Source organism: Lissotriton vulgaris, chromosome 1_1 (genome assembly GCF_964263255.1).
Source record: "Lissotriton vulgaris chromosome 1_1, aLisVul1.2, whole genome shotgun sequence".
NCBI classification, from domain to species: domain Eukaryota; kingdom Metazoa; phylum Chordata; class Amphibia; order Caudata; family Salamandridae; genus Lissotriton; species Lissotriton vulgaris.
Window position 1 is genome coordinate 2,048,953,030 of NC_141685.1, and position 12,221 is coordinate 2,048,965,250.

Genomic DNA, 12,221 nt, shown 5'->3' on the forward strand with positions numbered 1-12,221 from the left:
ACACTTACATCTTTGTAGTACTCATTGTTTTTGACCAAATACAACGTTGCCTTTTTGACTTTCCTAACATCCACTAAATCTTGCCAGATTTTCTTACTCTTTGTCGGAACCCCATTAACTAGAATAACCAAAGGATCCTCTTCTACTCTTTCTACACCAATTGTATCAATATTTTTCTTGACATCTAGAGGCAAATAAACAACTCTTCCCTTTAATCCTCTTTGTAAATCTGTAGGAGGTAATTTCCCTATCTTAGTCTCCATGCGAACAATAGCTTAAAAAGGATGGACACATTGAATCAAAATTGATTCATAAGTATTTAAATCCATCAATTAAGAAGGAATATCTATGAACTGAAGATTATTATGAGCAGCTCTAGCAGGCATTCTATTTTCATTTAATTTTTTCAAACAATAATTACAAATACGCTGATCAAAACTCAAATCAAAAGAATTCTCCACCAACAAATAACTTACCAAACCCTTCCATTCACTAATGTATTCCAATTCACATTTTGCATATAAATCAACTAACCTAGTCTGAATCTTATAATGAGTCCGTCGACAACACACACAAGTTAAATTAGGCCTTTCACTTGATTTCACCTTAAACTTGGTAATTTCCTCATCAAACTTTTCTGTACTTGCAATCTGTCCATTGTCTTCCACATTACCATCCATTACTATATCCATTTCTACACTGTCCTCTTTGTGCCCAAAATAACAAAACTCAATTTCTTCACAAATAGTCTTCACATCCACTTCAGATCCATGCAAAAGAGCACTGTTTAACTGTTTAAGCTTAAGTGCTGGACTTTTTGCATAATACAACCTTCTCACTAATTTCCTCACCTTATTATGATGCACTGCTAACATCCTAAAATGATGAAAAACACTCTGACATACTTTTCTAGAAAGACAAGCCAGTGAATGCCCATGCAAACCTGTGCTTTCTCTCACTCTGCAAGGATCTAACTCTTGCAAGATCTTCATTTTTTGTTTTAGACTTTTCTTACTATATGTACGTAAGAAATTTCGAAGCAAATCGATTGAATCCTGTCGCACACTATAAATACTACTGCACTTCCATGTGTACACTGGACCCTGAGTACATCTCCCAAAAACTTCATTACTTAACACCTCTTCTGCATCTCTAGACACAAGTTTCTCTTTTTCCATCACACAACCGTCTTTGACCTCATATGCTCGACCACTGGTGTCAACTGCATGCACCAAATCATTTTCCTGAAAGTAACTCTCCTCATTAAAAAATGGCTCAGAACTTGAACTATGCATCCATTCTCCAGAAAATACTTCACAAAAATTATTCCGATGAATAATTCTTTTCCATCTACTGTTCGATTTGAAAACATCAATTGCCTTATTAAGTATCCTAATTCTATTGATTACTAAAATAAATAATTTTTTCTTAACTTCAAAAGCCTGATCAACAATCTTCTCTACACTTTTCTTTTTCTTGTAAAAAGCAGCTCTCTGTTTACCTTTCTTTTCATTTTTTAGCAAATTTAAAACTACCCTATTGCGAAACATTCATCTACGAATGTCCCTAAATTGATTTAACCTTCTATTGCTATCCATAGTCTTATCTCCTGCTCCAATAGAGACATTTTTTGAGGGCCTCTCCTTCCTTTTCAGATTTGTTCTCTGCTTCTCGATCTTCTTATCACCATTACCATTACTTTTTGATCTACATAAATTGTGAAGAAAGACTTAATTGTCTTACCAGGAGCTTTTCTGGTGTTTTTTGAAGTACTTGTTGCAGAGGATTCTTTTAATTCCTTTGATGATTTTGTTTTTTTACGTATGGTATTTTTTCTATACCTTTGCCTTGATGGCTATTTTGCTTGCTTTTAAAATGTTGATTTCATTCTGTGGTTCTGAAAAAAATAACACATTAAAGACCACTATTAGCAAACAACAAAGTAATCACAAAAAGAAAACAATATAAACACTAATTTGCAACATATTAAAGTTTATACCACAGCAACTCAGGGCCTTATTTATGAAGGCCTTGCGCCACCAGTGCGTCCCATGTTAAAAGAGACGCACCGGTGCCACAAGGCAATCATAAATAAGGGCCAAATGTAAATACCATTGATTTGCCCCCCAAAACGTTTTTTGAATAACATTTAAGAAACACTGCGCAGAACCTATGTACAACCACTCAATATCACTTCTGAAACCTCACTGTTTCCCAAAATACAAATCCTCTATCTTGCAAATGTTCATAGCAAGTATTATCAAAAAGCAAAAAACAAACCAACAGCAAACAAACTCAGGGCCTTATTTATGAAGGCCTTGCACCACCAGAGCGTCACTTATTTCCCATGTTTAAAGTGATGCACCGGCAGCACAAGGCAATCATAAATAAGGGCCAAATGAAAATACCATTGATTTGCCCCCAAAATCGTTTTTAGAATAACATTTTAGAAACACAGCGAAGATTCTATTTACAAGCACTCAATATTACTACTGAACCCTCACTGTTTCCCAAAATACAAATCATCTATCTTGCAAATGTTAATATCAAGCATTATCAAAAAGCAAGACACAAACCAACAACAAAAAAACTAAGGGCCTTATTTATGAAGGCCTTGCGCCACCAGTGCGTCCCATGTTAAAAGAGACGCACCAGTGCCACAAGGCAGTCATAAATAAGGATGAAATGTAAATACCATTGATTTGCCCCCAAAATCGTTTTTTGAATAACAATTAAGAAACACTGCACAGTACCTAAGTACAACCACTCAATATCACTTTTGAAACCTCACTGTTTCCCAAAATACAAATGCTCTATCTTGCAAATGTTCATAGCAAACATTATCAAAAAGCAAAAAACAAAACAAAAGCAAATAAACTCAGGGCTTTATTTATGAAGGCCTTGCGCCACCAGAGCGTCACTTATTTCCCATGTTTAAAGTGGTGCACCGGCAGCACAAGGCAATAATAAATAGGGGCCAAATGAAAATACAATTGATTTGCACCCAAAATCGTTTTTTGAATAACATTTAAGAAACACTACGCAGAACCTATGTACAATCACTCTATATCACTTTTGAAACCTCACTGTTTCCCAAAATACAAATCCTCTATCTTGCAAATATTCATAGCAAGCATTATCAAAAAGCAAAAAACAAACCAACAACAAACAAACTCAGGGCCTTATTAATGAAGGCCTTGCGCCACGAGTGCGCCCCATGTTAAAAGAGACACACTGGTGCCACAAGGCAATCATAAATATGGGCTAAATGTAAATACCATTGATTTTCCCCCAAAATCGTTTTTTGAATAAGATTTAAGAAACACTGCGCAGAACCTATGTACAACCACTCAATATCACTTTTGAAACCTCACTGTTTCCAAAAATACAAATCCTCTATATTGCAAATGTTCATAGCAAGTATTATCAAAAAGCAAAAAACAAACCAACAGCAAACAAACTCAGGGCCTTATTTATGAAGGCCTTGTGCCACAAGAGCGTCACTTATTTCCCATGTTTAAAGTGATGCACCGGCTGCACAAGGCAATCATAAATAATGGCCAAATGAAAATACCATTGATTTGCACCCAAAATCGTTTTTGGAATAACATTTTAGAAACACAGCAAAGATCCTATGTACAAGCACTCAATTTCACTACTGAACCCTCACTATTTCACAAAATACAAATCCTCTATCTTGCAAATGTTGATATCAAGCATTATCAAAAAGCAAGACACAAACCAACAACAAAAAAACTCAGGACCTTATTTATGAAGGCCTTGCGCCACCAGTGCGTCCCATGTTAAAAGAGACGCACTGGTGCCACAAGGCAATCATAAATAAGGGCCAAATGAAAATACCATTGATTTGCTCCCAACATCGTTTTTTGATTAACATTTTAGAAACACAACACAGGACCTATGTACAAGCATTCAATTTCACTACTGAAACTTAACTATCTGCTTCCAAATATTCTCCATAGAGCAAACAAGTCTCTATCTAAATTAAATAAATCATTACTTACCTTAACAAATGCTTTGGGAGATTGAAAACAGTGTCAGACACACACACCAATTTTTCTTTAGCAGAGCAAAAGGTGTGCACTCAATACACTGAAACCAAGACTGGCATTGAAAATCTCTAACTTTACACACATATGCCTTATTTCAACCAATCAAAAGTCTTCCCTCACTATTTTCAAACCAACACCCTTCCCCCTCTCAGACCTTTCTATCTGTTACCATAGCAACTCCCTCCTAACTGAACTCTCAGGTTCAAAAGTTTATTCTACAATGTTGCAAATTAAGTCAGCAAGGATGTTTGACCTCTCAATACACCAGCTTATCCAGGGCATTATTGCTTTTAGTGACTTTTTCTTAACCATTCAAATTGCTTCTTACACACAACACAACCATGCACCCTAACTTTCTGTTTTCAACTAACTGAATCCACCAATCATTGCTTGTGATTCAACAGCAGGGAAACTCCTCAATTCTTTTTTGTAAACTCCTACTGTTCCAACTGCCATTTCATTCCCACACTTCATCTGACTGCACCTGAACCTTCTCACATCATGTATTCTGTATGGATTATTGGACATAGCTACATCCACTGGGCTCAAAGGTATGCAGCAAGCAGAAATGATCACAACCTTGATTTATCAAATATGGAAATCAAGTGGATTGGCCAGAGAGGATTGAGATGTCATCAATTGATACCATTGGTGAAAACCTTTTTGCTTCTGCCAAACCCTGACCTCTTAATAGTGCACTGTGGTGGAAATGAGTTGGGCACTATGACTGGGGTTGGTCTGGAAATGCTTTTAAAGGACACCTTTGATCAATTGATGACACTTTTTCCACAAACTGCCTTGGTATATTCCAATATATGCCAAAGACAGAAATGGAACTAGTCCAACCAATTTTGTCCACAATTTGAGAAAGCACGGAAACATGTGAATAAATCTGTTTCTGCTTACATGAGAGACTTTGGAATGGGTTCAATATACAACAACAACTTGCGTTACAACATGCAAGACATCTACAGAGGAGATGGTGTGCACTTCTCAGATGAGGGGAATAGAATATTCCTCCTGAATTTAAGACTGTGCATTGGAACCTACTTGTAGGTACCTAAATCAGCCACAGAACCCAAAAGCTCTTTTCAGAGCTACCCTACCTCTGATCATTCAAAACGTTTATCTTTTTCTAACTTTTTTCACTTTTTTTCACCAAAGTACGCTCCCCCGTACACTTACCGGTGCGCGTACCGGGCGCTCCCACCTTGAAATTTTTAATTTTTTTATTTTATTTTTTGCCTATATGTGCATCCTAAGCCCCCCTCAGAAAACCTAGAGGGTCAGGAAGTGTCTACCGTGCCCCCTTCTACCCATTCCCAATGTTGTTTGTCCTCCATCTTGTGTCTCGATTCTACCGAAACACCAAATAGAGGACTCCCATAACGCTGCCGGTGCGTGAATGTAAATGTATTTGAGCCTATATAGCGCACAGCTACCCACAAAGGGTTTCCCGGCGCTTGCTTAGGGAACCCGTCCTGGTATTCCCCTGTGAGATAACCCCGGCAGGGTATCCACAAGGTGAAAGCCAGGCATCCCGCCGCGAGGGGCCATTGTGGAGATTAAGCAAGCTATTGCCCAGAGTCGCAGAGTGTGAACCCGTGAGTTGAGAAGGCACCGGAGCGAGAATTATCGAGTCAGTGGAATTTTTGAGCCCAAGACCCGCCGAGGCGGGGAATTGAACCCTGGTCCAGGGCCGATCTCAGCTTCCGGGTCTGCCGCCTCTAACCCCTGAGCCACACTTCTCCGTACCAGGGCGTGCACCGGTAAGCACTTCCAAAAAACAGGTGGGAAAGTACTTTACAGAAAAACCACTGGAGACACTTACACCAAATATAGAATGCGCCCTACTACATAGCGGTCCCTACCATTTACCCAAATTTGGTGGTATTCCATTGAGCCATTTGGGCTGTAGCCCCGTCTAAATATCCTGAGGTAAATTACATGACAAAAACACATATGAAACTGTTTGAATTTTCAACCAATTAAAATGTTACTTACATTTTGTACTTTTATGTGCTGACATTTGATTGGTTAAGTACATGAATATATATGAAAAATGAGAGAGAAACACAGCCATTTTGACTAACACTACCTAAGGTACATTTGGAAAAAATGTTCACAGAAAACTTCAACTACTTTGAAGAAGGTAAGTTGTTAATTTGAAAGGAGAACTATGTTATGCACTTTAAGTTAATTTGGGAAAACGTTTTCAGATAGTTATATACTGTCCCTCTGTAAGAGTTAGAAATTGAGAAAGGCTTATTTATTTAAATTATTGATTGAGTTAGGCTTCTCTGGTATAATTATGAATTTACTTAGGCTTCATCACAGGCACTTTTTAATAGTTCTACTTCCTGCCTGAAACCATACACTGCCCAAAGATAAATTCACTGTTAAAAACTCACAAGTACCTGTCTGAACTTAAACCCAACAGTGCCCTATCTCTACTGATATATTTATTTTGTATGAAATTTACAGCAAGAAAATGGAAGCACAACAAAATGAAAATAATATTTCATTTCAAATTAATATGGAAAACAATCCTAAGGAAGACAAAGAAGAAATAGACTTTTTGGATGACACTGTAGACCAAGACTCAATTAAATGTGTTGAGGAAATTGAATCATGGAATGAAAAGGAGGACATACCCGATGAATTAAGTTGCAAATTCTTTTAGATTTTGAAAAATCACAACAATAAATTTAAATTTAAAAAGTTAAAATTGTTTGAGACATTATTCTTTTTTATATGTAAATTATGAAATAGTACCCAAAAAGATATAATATAAAGTGAGACTTAAAATATACTGTTCAACTTTTTTGTGTTACATAGTAAGTTTGCTCATAGTTACTTCCTTTCTCCCACTATTTTATCTCCAATGTGTATTTAACATCTCTTTATCATCTCCTGCCTCCATATTGTTTCTGCTTTCCTGACAGACTATGGTATGAATTCCATATACCACAATAACTTCTGTAACAACATGCAAGATATCTACAAAGGAGACAGTGTATATTAAATTTTAGACTCTGCATTGGTACCTACATGTTGGTACTTAAATAAAAAAACAACAAAAAGAACAATTAATAAACATACAATATTTGAAAAATCTATCATTCTTTTTTCCCCATAGTACGCTCCCCGATCTGCTTCCCGGTGCGCGTACCGGGCGCTCCCCCCGCAAAAAATGGATTTTTTTTTTACTTTTTTTGGCCCCGCGGGGCCCTTTTAAAGCCCCCACATCAAACCTAGGGGGTCAGGGAGGGTCTACTCTGCCCCCTTATGGTCATTTCCCCCTTTGTTTTGGCCACCTCTCATGTCTCGATCTTACCGAGACACAAGATGGCGACCGCTCCGGACTGTTTAGAATGTTTACAGACACCCGACAGCCAATCAGCTTTCCGTGCGCAAGTCGCGTGGCGCACCCGGTACGCGCCACGGTGCGCGTACCGGGGAGCTGCCATAGATATATATATTTTTTTGAACATAAATTACTCAAAATTCACTGGAGCACATATCTTGAGACATAGCAAAGGCACATCGGGCTACCAGTCCCTACAATTTTGCCAAGTTTGGTGTAAATCCATTCAGCCGTTCGGGCTAAAAGTGAGGTCGACCGCCCTATGGAAATTAACATGGGGAAAACGCGTTTTGGGACCCCCCTTTTATCTCAGCCACCGCTTGATGCAGCCCCCCCACACTTTCAGGGAAGGACCGGAGCTTGACAAGGCCATTTTGAGGAAATTTTCAGGCAGATTCGTCAACCGGCGCCAAAGTTATTCCACATAGAATTTTGAGACTTAACATTGAAAAAAATCCTAACTATAACTACCTACTGGCGACCGCCAGTAGGTAATATATACATACATATATATATATATATATATATATATATATATATATATATATATATATATATATATATATATATATATATATATATATATATATATATTATATTTAAAAAATTATGTGTTGAAATTATTACTTTAATATTTTTTTTGATTAAAAATATGTGAATAAACATATATTATTTTCATCCCAACCTCAGAGCTGATGAGCTCATTGATCCGTTGGGGTCTGCCATGTTCATGAGTACATTTGATTTGACATTGGAGAAATGGCAGTTTACCCTAAATGAGAGGGCAAGGTCAGAGGTGGACTTTTAGTTTAAAGTAATGTCCTTTGAATTAAAGAATGACCCTGCCATCATCCAGGGACTGGTCAACCAGGTCTTCGCTGGGCTGGAGAACTTTAGTGCAGCCTACATGGATTACACTGCTGTCTTCAGTTTCAGTTGAGATGACCACCTATTCCATCCCAAAGAAGTACTTCAGGCCACCAAGTTAGTGAGGGTCATATATAACTTTGCCAACCCAAAATACAGACTATCCTGGTCTGGAAGCCTCCCTTCTCCTAAACACAGACTGAAGTGAGAGCCTTCTTAGGCCTCACTGGATAGTGCATGAGGTTTTTCAATCAAAATGGCACCATTGTTGCCCCCTTGACACAGCTGGCTGCCAAGTACCAGCCTCAAATAGCATTTTTAACAGAGGTGTGACAAAAAGTCTTTGACCACCTGAAGGAAGTCTGAAGTGATAAGTGCCACTCACCTGAATTATAGGCTATTCCACTGCAACAATGCATAGCCACCTGCTTCACTCAAGAACAGCTGTCAACCAAAGTCTGAGGATAACTTGTGCTGACAGTTGTTCCCGAAGGGAAGGGGGATAGGAGAAAGAAAATAAATGAAACCTGTGGATTCTTCAACAAGTCACCGAGTATCCATACAGCTTACTACATCAGGGAGTGCCTTGCTTTCAAGCTATTCGACCTTAGATTTGGGATATTTATCCTTGATGGGGAGAAATTCACATGCTATCTGCCAATAATGAAAAGATATGGACTCCAAAGCTGACCACCTGTTTGAACTGCAAGGACACACTTCCTTAGGCCGTTTTCCTGCATTCCTAGCTGACCAGTTCCAACTGGACCAGTCCGGAATCTTCTACTGTTAGCTGTTGGAGTGAGTCTCAATTCCCATATGCTGTCCACAAGGTCTTAGCCCTGGCTGGTCCAAAAGTGTGCCTCTAACAAGTACTGAAACTTGGAACTTAAAAGCTTTTTGCCAACTTTTTGATCTGAGAAATCGCAGGGGACCGAGACCAACCTGCCAACCACTATGACTAAGACATATTGCCGCTTGGCCAAAGGTTCAGGTTGCTCCAGCTATGTTCTTTTTCACAGAAGCAAGTACAATTCAGCTGGACCTCGCAGAGAAGGTATCTAGCCCCGTCGAGCCCTCTTCGGCTATAGCTTGCAGCCTTGCCCGCCTCTCTAACTGTTGTCACCATCTTTCCTGCTTTGACTGTCCAAAACTAGAGCAGCCATTTTGGTAAGCTTGTACTTTAGTGTTTGGCAGACAACTATGCCCAGACCATCATCCTACTACTTAAGGATGGCTGCCTCTCGATTTCCCAGCAGATACATGCAGGAACGAGGCTAGCTCGTCTGTGCCAGCTCAATGCTCAGTACCCAGCATGCTGCCCATTCCATCACTCACATAAACCACTTGACACTAAGTTGCACATTTCTCTTATTGGTAAGGTATTAGCCATTGAGCAATGTTTGGGTATTTGAACAAAATATCGCTTTAGAAATATCAAGTTTAAAATAGCAAGACACATAAATATGGTGATGCAGAAATATCCTTCACAAGAATATTGATTATTTAGGTAAGTAATTTTGTTTTCAAGAATATCTATTTTTTAATATTGTCTTCAAAAATATATAATTTAAAAAAATATTGTTTTTTAATGATCTTTGTGTTTTAATGCATATATGTATTTTATATATTAAATATTGTTTGTATAATTGTTGACACTTTTAAAAAATATCATTTGTAATTTTAAGTGATTTTTTTATTTTTTATTTAATTGATCATAGTAATTTATAGTGTCATAGTGAGTGGTGATGTTTGTAGGGGTACATGGTGGAAAGTGAATTACGTATAATTAATAATACATTTTTTATGTATTATTAATTATTTAATTGATAATTATGTAAATTGTGTAATTGTATCTTTTAAGTCATATTGTAGGCGTGGGTTTTTGGGGTTTGTAGGGGTATATAGTGGGAAGTTAATGAAGTAATATTTAAGCAATAAATATTTATTTATCTATTATTGATTATTTAATTGAATGTTAGTGATGTAAATTGCATAATTATTATATTTTTGTAAGTTATATTTTAGGTGGGTTGTTGGGTTTGTAGAGGTATAGGTTGGGAAGTTTCTTAAGTAATAATTAACAATTAATTATTTAGTTATTCATAATTATTTCATTGATTAATAAATATGTTACACTTCTTTATTTTAGTCATATATAAGTGTAGGATGCTAGGTTTGTGGGAGTATAGTGTGGGAACTTAATTAAATAACAAATGAAAAACCATTTTTAATTTAAAATTAATGATTAAAATGCATAGTAATCATGTATATAGTTTAATTGTTTAAAATATATATATAATTTTTATATTAACAGCTTCAGCATGGCGCAAATTTTTGTGCTGTGCTGAAGATTCTAAAACGGACGTGGTCGTGACGGAACGGTTCCGTCACCAGCACAGCTCAACCGATGCTCGTGATGGAACCGTTCCGTCACAAGCGTCGAAGGGGTTAAGAGCTTTCTATTTCTTGTCAATTAGTATGGTTATTAAAATATGTTATGTGTTTGAAGTGAAGTACTTTCCTTACTGCTGTACAGACTGGAGTGGGAATTGTAAATATTACCCCTCAAGGGCCCAACACTTTTCCTACTGTTGCACACACTGGTGTAGGAATAGTCAATTTAACCCCTCTGACAGCCAATGCTTTCCTTATGGATGCACAGACTGGAGTGGCAATAGTAAATGTAACTCTTTCAGAGTTCAACGCTTTACCGAAGTGTTGCATAGACTGGAGTGGGAATAGTAAATGTAACCCCTCGAAAGTCCAACGCTTTCCTATTGTTGCATGGACTGGAGTTGGAATAATACATGTTACCCATCCTGAGCCTAACGCTTTCCCTACTGTTGCACAGACTGGAGTTGTAATAGTACATTTTACCGCTCTGAAGTCCAACGCTTTCCTTACTGTTTGCACAGACTGGACTAGGATTAGTAAATGTAACCCCTTTGAAGTCCAGTGCTTTTTCCACTGTTGTACAGACTAGGAGGGGTAAAGTAAATTGTACCCCTCTGAATTCCATTTCTCTCCTTACTGCTGCACAGACTGGAGCGGGAATAGTAAATTTAACTCATCCAATGTCCAATGATTTTCCTACTGTTAAACAGACTAGGGGGAATAGTACATTTGACCCCTTTGAATTGCAACGCTTTCCCTACTTTTGCACAGGCCGAGAAAAAAGGGTGGATCCCAAAACGTGTTTTCTCCATGTTAATTTCCATAGGAAACTTTAGACAAGACTGCAGGTCGAACGGGTAAATGGAATTACCCCAAATTTGACAGGGAGAAGTGTCTTGGTCTAGAAAGCATGCCTTTGTTTATTTGGTGTAAATCCATTCAGTAGTTTTAGAGAAATATTTAAATTTACAGATATCGATATTTGGAAATTCTGCCATCTGATTGGCTGAGGCGTTATGAACACGAGCTTGCTGATTATTGGCTGCAAGCTGTTGCAACTAGGAAATGTTGGCATCCATTTTGTGATTCCGTTGAAATGAGTAAGGGTGAAAAGAGTAGTAAACAGGAGGATGGGAGCAATGTAACCTCTGTGGGGAGTGCGAAGTGAAGTACTCACTCCTACCGGTCTGAAAGTGCGGTGTTGCTCAGAGTGACATGGTGCTGGGATGAGATGCTGCTACACTAGGCTATAAAACCGAGAGCCTAAACCGTGAGCTCATTGCTGTAAAGTGATGTGCTCTGGCCTTTGTAGCATACCAGTGCAAGTAGTGTTAATAAGCGTTTGTACCATACAAGGAGTGGGAAGCGTAATACTGACCCCTACCGTGCGTTTATACTATACTGGAAGTGGGAAGCAGAGTACTCATGATTACTGTTGTAAAGACTCTGGGATCAAACCGAGCTGATTGCTGTAAAGTGATGGGCTCTAGGTGCTGTAGCATACTGGCCGCTGTAGTATA